This window comes from Zea mays, chromosome 3 (genome assembly GCF_902167145.1).
Source record: "Zea mays cultivar B73 chromosome 3, Zm-B73-REFERENCE-NAM-5.0, whole genome shotgun sequence".
In the NCBI taxonomy this organism is placed as follows: Eukaryota; Viridiplantae; Streptophyta; class Magnoliopsida; order Poales; family Poaceae; genus Zea; species Zea mays.
In genome coordinates, this window is record NC_050098.1 from 204711026 (window position 1) to 204721050 (window position 10025).

Below are 10025 nucleotides of genomic sequence, written 5' to 3' on the forward strand. Positions count from 1 at the left end.
CCGGGAAGAACGGATCTCCAACCACACTTCCAAACGGGAGAGAGCTCGAGAGAGTTTGGAGAGGAGAGAGGAAAAACAGAAGTGGCGGCGGCGGCTGGAAACGAGACTGAGAAAGGAAGAGAAGAGAGGGAGAGGTATAAAAAAGGAGAGGAGTCGGCCGCCAGAAAGCCGAAAACCGGTTCAACCGGTTTCAAAACCGGTTCAACCGGTTTCGGGTCAAACGGCGCAGTAAAAGCGCGCAGAAAACAGTGTTGACTGCGCGAAAAAACCTGGCAGTCTGACAGCACAGACTGCAAAACTGACAGCGCAGACTGCGCAGCTGTCAGCGCAGACTGCGCGCGGACTGACGGCGCGACGGCCAAAACCGGTTCAACCGGTTTTTATACCGGTTCAACCGGTTTCCACCAGGAAGAAACCGGTTGAGTGGTCTACTCAGCCGGTTTACTCAACCAGATTTCAAATATTGCCCGGAAGGGCTGTAATATCACTTAGCAAATATGACATGAGATATTATAAAGATAAAAATGACATTTCTCAATTCATATTGATCAAACAAACAATTTTCAATCATCAAATTTGATCAAAATTTTAGTTATTAAGTCACGTTTCGAGAATCCAAGATATTTAGCTCACTCCTAAGAAAACAAAACCTAGTCTCATCAAGGGGTTTAGTGAAGATATCGGCTAGTTGATTTTCGGTGCTCACATGAAAAAGTTCGATATCTCCTTTGGCTTCATGGTCTCTCAAGAAATGGTGTCTAATGTCAATATGTTTAGTTCTAGAGTGTTGCACTGGATTGTTTGCAAGTTTTATGGCACTCTCATTGTCACACAAAAGAGGAATTTTGTTAAACTTACAACCAAAATCTCTAAGGGTTTGCTTCATCCATAGCAACTGTGCACAACATGCCCCAGCTGCTATGTATTCAGCTTCTGCAGTGGAGAGTGCAACACAATTTTGTTTCTTGGAACTCCATGACACTAAGGACCGCCCAAGGAATTGGCAAGTCCCAGTAGTGCTTTTTCGATCTACTTTGCAACCGGCATAATCTGAGTCAGAATAGCCAAGCAAATCGAAAAAGGAGCCTTTAGGATACCATAATCCTAGGTTTTGGGTGTGGACTAAGTATCTTAGAATTCTCTTAACGGCTACAAGATGGCAGTCTTTAGGATTTGCTTGAAAACGTGCACACATACAAACACTCAACATTATATCAGGCCTAGATGCACATAAGTAAAGCAGTGATCCTATCATTGATCTATATAATTTTTGATCTACAGGTTTACCTTCCTCATTTAGGTCGAGATGTCCATTTGATGACATTGGAGTCTTGGCGTGCTTTGCTTTTTCCATGCCAAACTTCTTGAGCATATCTTGAGTATATTTAGTTTGGCATAGAAAGGTACCTTCCTTGAGTTGTTTGACTTGAAATCCCAGGAAGTACTTAAGCTCGCCCATCATAGACATCTCAAACCTGTTCGTCATTACTTTGCTAAACTCTTCACAAAATTTTTCATTAGTACTACCAAATATAATGTCATCAACATATATTTGGCACACAAATAATTCATTATCAACTTTTCGAGTAAACAAAGTAGAGTCAGCTTTTCCTATTGTAAACCCATTTTTAATTAGAAAATCTTTAAGACAATCATACCAAGCTCTAGGGGCTTGTTTAAGCCCGTAGAGTGCCTTGTGAAGAAGATAAACATGATTTGGCTTCTTTGGGTCTTCGAAGCCCGGTGGTTGCTCCACATATACTCTTTCTTGTAGTGGTCCATTTAGAAAAGCGCTCTTGACATCCATTTGATATAGCTTGAAATCATGGTTAGTAGCATAGGCAATTAATATTCTAATTGATTCTAACCTTGCTATCGGCGCATATGTTTCACCAAAGTCAAGTCCTTCCACTTGAGTATAGCCTTGGGCAACCAACCTTGCCTTGTTTCTTGTAACAACGCCATTTTCATCTTGCTTGTTCCTAAAGACCCATTTAGTCCCAATCACATTTTGTTTGGGTCTTTGGACTAAGGACCAGACTTCATTCCTAGTGAAGTTGTTCAACTCCTCTTGCATCGCAGTTATCCAATCCGGATCACCCAATGCTTCTTCAACCTTAAGTGGCTCAAGAGAGGAAACAAACGAGTAAAATTCACAAAAATTAGCTAAACAAGATCGAGTCGTTACCCCTCTCCTGATGCTACCCAGGATGTTGTCCACCGGATGATCCCTTTGAATTGAATGATGGACTCTTGGATGAGGCACTGATGGATGTCTTTGTATTTGCTCTTCCTCATCAGTTACTTGATCAAGAGGCACTTCACCATCAATATTTTCTTGTTCATCTTCTACCACTGTTGGCATCCTTTGATGATTTTCTTCGTGGTTTGGATGACTTGAGGTTGATGGGTTTGCTTGGGTGGAGACACTGTCACTCACCACCCTTGCACCCACATCAACTACCTCATTGGTCATCCACAAGGTTCCTTCTTCATCATCCCTTTCTTGAGGTCTCACCTCACCTATGGCAAGTTTCTTTATGGCCTCACAAGGTAGTTTTTCATTTCCTGCAGTGTCATTAGAAACATGCCCTTGCGAGCCATTAGACTCATCAAATGTCACGTCTATCGCTATTTCAACAAGACCGGTGGAATTGTTGAAAACACGATATCCATGCGCATTTGATGCATAACCAAGCAAGAAACCCTCGTCCACTCTAGGAGCAAACTTTGAGCTCTTGACTTTCTTGTTAAGAATAAAACATTTACAACCGAATACTCTAAAATAATCAACTTTAGGTTTGTTACCAGTGAGAAGCTCATAGGCAGTCTTTTTGTAGATCTTATGAAGATAGAGGCGGTTGATTGCATGACAGGCGGTGTTGACCGCCTCTGCCCAGAAGTTGTCAGGTGTCTTGTATTCATCCAACATGGTTCTTGCAGCTTCAATTAGAGTCCGGTTCTTTCTTTCCACAACACCATTTTGTTGTGGAGTGTAAGGCACCGAGAACTCATGCTTGATTCCCTCTTCTCCTAAGAATTCTTCGACACCTGTGTTCTTGAATTCCGTCCCATTATCGCTTCTCACTTTCTTGATTTTGAGCTCAAATTCATTTTGAGCTCTCCTCATGAATTTCTTTAAGATTTCTTGAGTTTCACCTTTGTCACTCAAAAAGAAAACCCAAGTGAATCGAGAAAAATCATCAACAATAACTAAACCATACTTACTACCACCAATGCTAATGTAGGCCACAGGTCCGAAGAGGTCCATGTGAAGAAGCTCCAATGGCCTCTTTGTTGTGACCACATTCTTTGATTGATGTGGGACTCCATGTTGCTTTCCTGCTTGGCATGCGCCACAAACCCTATCTTTCTCAAATACAACATTTGTTAGTCCAATGATGTGATTATCCTTTTGAAGTTTGGCCAAATTCCTCATACCGACATGGGCTAGCCGGCGATGCCATAGCCAACCCTTGTCGGATTTTGCCACTAAACAAGTCTCAGGCGTCACTTTACTTGTTGTGAAATCAACAAGATAAAGCTTACCCTTCAAGCGACCTGTAAAGGCAACTGAGGAGTCCTCCCTTCTAAGGATTTTCACATCCACATCCGAAAATAAGCAATTATAACCCATTCCACAAAGTTGTGAAACGGACAACAAATTATAGCTCAAGGAATCTACTAATAAAACATTTGAAAGTGATTGTTGGTCAGAGATAGGAATTTTACCAATACCAATCACCTTACTCTTGCCACTATCTCCAAACACAATTTCTTGTGCTTCTTGAGTTAGTTGCAATGTATGAAACATGTCTTTCTCCCCGGTCATGTGATTTGTACATCCACTGTCAAGCACCCAACTTGACCCACCAGAGGAGTAGACCTGCAAAACAAGTTTAGGCTATACTTTTAGGTACCCAAATTGAATTGGGTCCTACAGTGTTAGTTATAGCCTTGGGTACCCACACACTTCTTTTCATGACTTTTTGTTTAGTGTAGGCACCCACATATTTCACAACCAATTTCCCTGAATCCCAAGTTAACATATAATCACAAAGATATGAGTGGGAAATGGGAGCATTAGATTTTTGTCCACTTGAGGATCTCACTTCCTTCATCTTACTCTTTGTGGAACTCAAGTTAACCTTTACCTGAGATGACTTGTCATTTGAGGAGTGGATCCTCCCCAAGGCATCATATAGAGTGGTTCCCTCTATGAACTTGGGGGATCACCCCTTATGCACTGTGCTAGGGTTTTCCTTGGATGAGTTGAACCCAAGCCCCCTTCTACCCTTGTTGGGCTTAAGGGACTTGTACTTGGGTTCAACTTTCTTTAACCCATCATTGCTAGAGCATCTTTTCAAAATTTCTTTGACCTTCACCTGTGGGCTTTGCTTCCTTGCATGGTTAGTTAGACAACAAGAAGCATGATATTTGGCACAATGCTTGCAAGAATTATCATTAGAGCTAGACTTAGATTCAAATACTAAAGTGGGGGCATTGATGTTCTTGCAATTTTCAAGTTGCACTTGAAGTTCTTGATTTTGAACATTCAAGCTTAACATGCTTGATTCAAGTGCATTCTTTTCATTTGCAAGGTTATCAATAGAGGTTTTCAAGTTAATTACTTCTATATCTTTATTGTGAATCAACTCTTGAAGCTCTAGGTTTCTTTCCTTTTCAAGGATAAACAAGTCTTCTTGAGCATCAAGAGTTGCCTTTCTTTTATCTAGCTTTTCCATTAATTTTGTGATAACATTGTATCCATTTAAGCCAAATTCTTTAATCATTTTATTTTTCATAGCAATTTGATCATCATCATCATCATTTGAAAAATCATTACTAAACAAAGTTACCTTATCTCCTTTTGCCATGAGGCAAGTTGGAATGTAGGAGTCGTCTTGAAGGTTGGTGAAGAGTTGCGCGCTTGAGGTAGATTGGATGGCCACATTTGCCACCACTTCCTCTTCCTCGGAGCTAGAACTCTCATCATCGGAGTTCCATTCTTCACCAATATGAGCTTGTCCATACTTCTTCTTCTTGAAGTATCCCTTGGTCTTGCCTCCCTTTTTAAACTTATCCTTCTTGTATTCCTTCTTGGCTTCTTGTTCCTTCTTGTTAGGACAATCCGCTATGAAATGACCGGTTTGGCCACATTCATAGCATGCCCTCTTCTTTCCTTTCCTTTGGAACTTGTCATTCTTCCTTACAAATTTCTTGAAAGTTTTGATGAACATAGCTGTGTCTTCATCACTTGAGCTATCTTCATCACTTGAGGTCTCGACCACTTTCTTTTCTTTGTGGTCTTTGCTCTTCTTGAGATTGTCTTGTTCATTTGTGATCAAGGCATGAGAGTCTCTTGTCTTGATGGGGGCTTCCTCGGACTCGTGTTGTTGAATTTTTGCAAATAGTTGATGAGGCGTCATGTCCTCATAATCATCACGATCCCTTATCATCCTTGCAAGACTTTTATCTTTCTCTTTATAAGCTCTCATGAACAATCTTGTGACCTTGGAGTCACTCCAATCTTCACTCCCAAGTACTCTTATTTTGTTGACCAATACCATCAATCGATCAAAGAGTGATTGGAGCGACTCACCCTTTGTCCAATCATACCTTGCAAGCTCACTTTCCAAAGCTTCAACTCTATGTCTTTTAGCTTTGGGATCTCCTTCATGTGACATTCTAAGAATGTTCCAAATGTCACGAGCATCTTCTCTTCCTTGAACTTTCCGGTATTCTTCCGGACAAAGACTACCTTTGATTATGCTCACTGCTTGAGCATTTCGATGAACCTCTTGCATCATTTCCGGAGTCATCTCTTCTCCTTGGGCGGGCTTATACATACCTACATTAACAATCTCCCAAAGACTAGGATGCACACCGATTAAATGCGACTTCATCTTGTCGGCCCACTCATCATAGTTCAACTCACTAAGAGTTGGTAACTTTCCAAGTGGGGCGGAAGAGAAGTTGGGAATATAATTTCTAGAGTAATCGAATTGAACTTTGCTAAAGTCATTACCTTTGCTTTTGGTAGATGATCCTTCGGTGTTGAGACTTACCTTGCTCAATACCTTTGACACCAAAAGATCCACTAGATCGTCATTATAATCAAATGTTCCCTTACCTTTACCTTCTTCGGCCTTTCTTCTTGTTTCCTCTTCTTCGGCCTTTTTCCTAGCATCTTCCTCTTTCATTTTGAGGAACATTTTCTCGGCAATCTTCATGGCGAGGTCGAGGACCTTGGGGTCCACTTCCTCACCGGTAGATGTGACGGGGATTTCCTCTAGAAGAGGATCCACATGGTCCCGTTGTGTAGACATGATCGTTTCCTCACGCGGTTAAGCGTAAAACGAGGCACGAAGCTCTGATACCAATTGAAAGTAGCCTAGAGGGGGGGTGAATAGGCTACACCTGAAAATTTTCACTAAAAACTTCGAAATAGGTTAAATTAAAGTTGCACAGGTGCAAACCGGTTCAGTCGATTTTAATCACAACTGAACAAGTTTGAACCCACTCAACTTGAATTTAATAATCTATTGAACAAATTCGAAGTAGTAAAGAAAATAGCTAAAGATTTGCCCTACACAAGAACTACTTGAATGAATAATATGAACCAACCACCGAATATGAAAAGCTTAACAAGAACACACAAGAACACGCGATATAACCCGAGGTTCGGCAACCACCACAAAGGTGTCCTACTCCTCGTTGAGGAACCCACAAAGGGTCGGGTCTTTTCCAACCCTAATCCTCCACAAGCCGACCACAAAGGTCAAGGCAATCTCTTCTCAAATCTGCTCAAGGAGCGGGTGATACAAACTTCTTGGGGTCGTCCACAAATTTGGAGACTCCCAAGCAACCTCTAACCGTCAAGGAACACGAGGTTCCAAGAGTAACAAATCCGCACACGGTTAAGTTTGCAACGAGCTCAAGAACAAGAGAATGGGAGAATCGAGATGAAATTGACAGCGAGTTCGATCGAGTTCACCTCACACCAAGGGTCCTTCAAATGATTGAAGGAGATGCGATTGCGGGTGTGAGAGATGAAGTGAATGCTCTTGTTTGAGGGTTGGTCAGCCAAAGATTCGTGGGAGAGGCAGAAGTAAATGAGAGAGAGAGTGTGAGGGGGTATATAAAGGATCCCCCAAAAGCTGGCAGCCGTTGGGAGGAAAAGGGCAAAAACCGGTTGAACCGGTTTTCAAACCGGTTGAACCGGTTTCTACCAGGGGGATCCCGGTCCACTGGTCTAGTCAGCCGGACACTGGACCGGTTTCAAAACCGGCTGAGTAGGGTCAAATTTCGGCTCAACCGGTTTCAGAAAAATATCTGCTGCGACTTTTCTGACAGCTCTGACTGTCAGACAGGTCAGAGCAGAGGTGGCAGGATGAACAGTACCAAAACCGGTTGAACCGGTTTCAGGACCGGTTGAACCGGTTTTGGGGGCTGAAACCAGACTTTGAGAATTTTGAAGAGAACTTAGGTGGAGACTTTGTGGGAAGTGAAATTTGTTTTTCTCAAGAGCATTCATGATCTGGAAAAGATGATCTCAAAGGAGTTTTCAAAAGAATTGAACTTGGCTCGTTTCACAACTTACTTAACCGTCGCGGATCCCTCTTAATTGTACGGCGATTCCTATGACTCAAGAATTTTAAACTTAGCACCGCCGTTGTTTCATAGCACTTGGAGCACGCCATTGGATGTGGAATTTTAAATCCGCTGTGCTTTATACTTTTATTATCGTAGGATCTGTGCTTCTCCTGTCTGTAGAAATACTGTGTACACACTAGGAGCAAACTTGTTAGAATCATAGTTTGTTTTGTCATTAATCACCAAAACCCACAATTAGGGTTGATTGCACTTACACCTCTTCTTCATCTTCTTTTGGTTTGATAGCTCCAATAGGCATGTTCTTCATTGCTTCCCTAAGTGGCTCATCACCTACATCATCAAGATTTTCAAGTGCTCCTTGGGAGCCATTAGTCTCATCAAATTCCACATCATATGTTTCTTCTACCATACCAGTGGCATGGTTGAATACTCGATATGCTTTGGACTTTAATGAATAACCCAAAAGAAAACCAATATCACAACGTCTTTGAAACTTCCCTAGGTGATGGCGTTTCTTGTAGATGTAGCATTTGCACCCAAACACCCGGAAGAAGGAGACGTCTGGCTTTTTCCCATTTAGCAGTTCATAAGGAGTCTTCTCAAGTAGCCGGTGAGGAAATAGCCTGTTTGATGCATAACAAGCAGTGTTGATAGCTTCGGCCCAAAACCTCTCCGGTGTGTTATACTCATCAATCATTGTTCTTGCAAGAGTGATCAAGGTCCTGTTTTTCCTTTCAACAACTCCATTTTGTTGAGGTGTGTATGTGGCAGATACTTCATGCTTGATCCCAATTTCATCACAGTACTCATGAATGTTGGTGTTGTCAAATTCTTTGCCATTGTCACTTCTAATCTTCTTAATCTTGCAATCAAATTCATTTTGTGCTTTCTTGGCAAACTTCTTGAATATAGATGCAACTTCAGATTTGTCATGGAGAAAGAACACCCAAGTGTATCTTGAGAAGTCATCAACAATCACTAGACAGTAGAGGTTGCCACCGGCACTGACATAATTTGTAGGTCCAAATAAATCCATATGAAGTAGTTCCAGTGGCCTTGATGTTGACATGAAAGCTTTAGTGGGATGTGTATTAGCAACTTGCTTTCCAGCTTGACATGCACTGCATGGCTTGTCTTTTTCAAACACCACATCCTTTAATCCTCTAACCATATCTTTCTTTAATACCTTCTTGAGTGTGCTCATCCCAACATGTGCAAGCCTCCTATGCCAAAGCCATCCAAGAGAAGCTTTGGTGAAGAGGCAAGTTCTTAAGTCTGCATCTTCTGAAGTGAAATCCACTAAGTAGAGGTTGTTGTATCTAAATCCCTTGAATACCATTGATTCATCATCCATCTTTGTTACAATAACCTCTGTTGGAGTGAATAAGCATTGAAGTCCAAGATCACAGAGTTGACCCACTGATAATAAATTGAAGCTCAAAGGTGCAACTAAGAGAACATTTGATATTGATAAATCATTTGAGATTGCCACCTTGCCAAGTCCTTGCACTTTTCCTTTTGAATTGTCTCCAAATGTGATTTTATCTTGACCATCAATATTTTCATCTAGTGAGGTGAACATCCGTGGGTTGCCTGTCATATGTTGTGTGCATCCACTGTCAATAACCCAATGGCTCCCACCGGTCTTGTAGTTCACCTACATTCACAGACAATTCAAGCTTGAGTTTTGAGGGCCCTATATTGCATAGGACCAGTGACTCTCTCAATTAAGGACTTTGCCACCCAGATCTGTCTAGGTCTACTCTTGCTTGGTGGACCTAGGAATGTAACCTTAACCTTTCCATTTGCAACCTTTCTTAGAACATAGTGAGCATTGAAAGCAAATGGTCTTGAGTGCTTAGGCAAGGGAGTTGGTGGTTTGGCTTTGCAGTTGTGGGCCAAGTGACCTTCATTTCCACACTCAAAGCATTTGATAGGCTTGTGAGTCTGCTTTGGCTTGTATTGAGTGGTAGCTTTCTTTTGCACAAAAGCATTGTATCCAATACCACTCTTGTTATTTTTCATAACAGTGTTCATAAGCAGCTCATTTTGGAGGTATTGACCTTTGTTGAATTTTTGCACACTTGTTGCAAGATGTTCATTTTCACTTTTTAGTTTCTTGACCTCATTCTTAAGCCTTTGATTATCCACTGCCAACTCATTGTTGAAATCATTGTTCTCAATAGCAACTTTTCCTCTAGTAGTTGCATCAGTCAAGTAATTCTTCAATTTTTGGTTGTCTAAAGTCAGGACTTCAACTTTTTCAGTCAATTCAGCATGTAGACTAGTTTGCTCTTCTTGAATCAAATCATCACATGAGGTTGCTACATCAAGCTTAACAACAGGGTTAATAGCCTCATGTGTTTTGCAAGATAAAAGTTCATTTTCAACAAGAAGATTGTCATGAT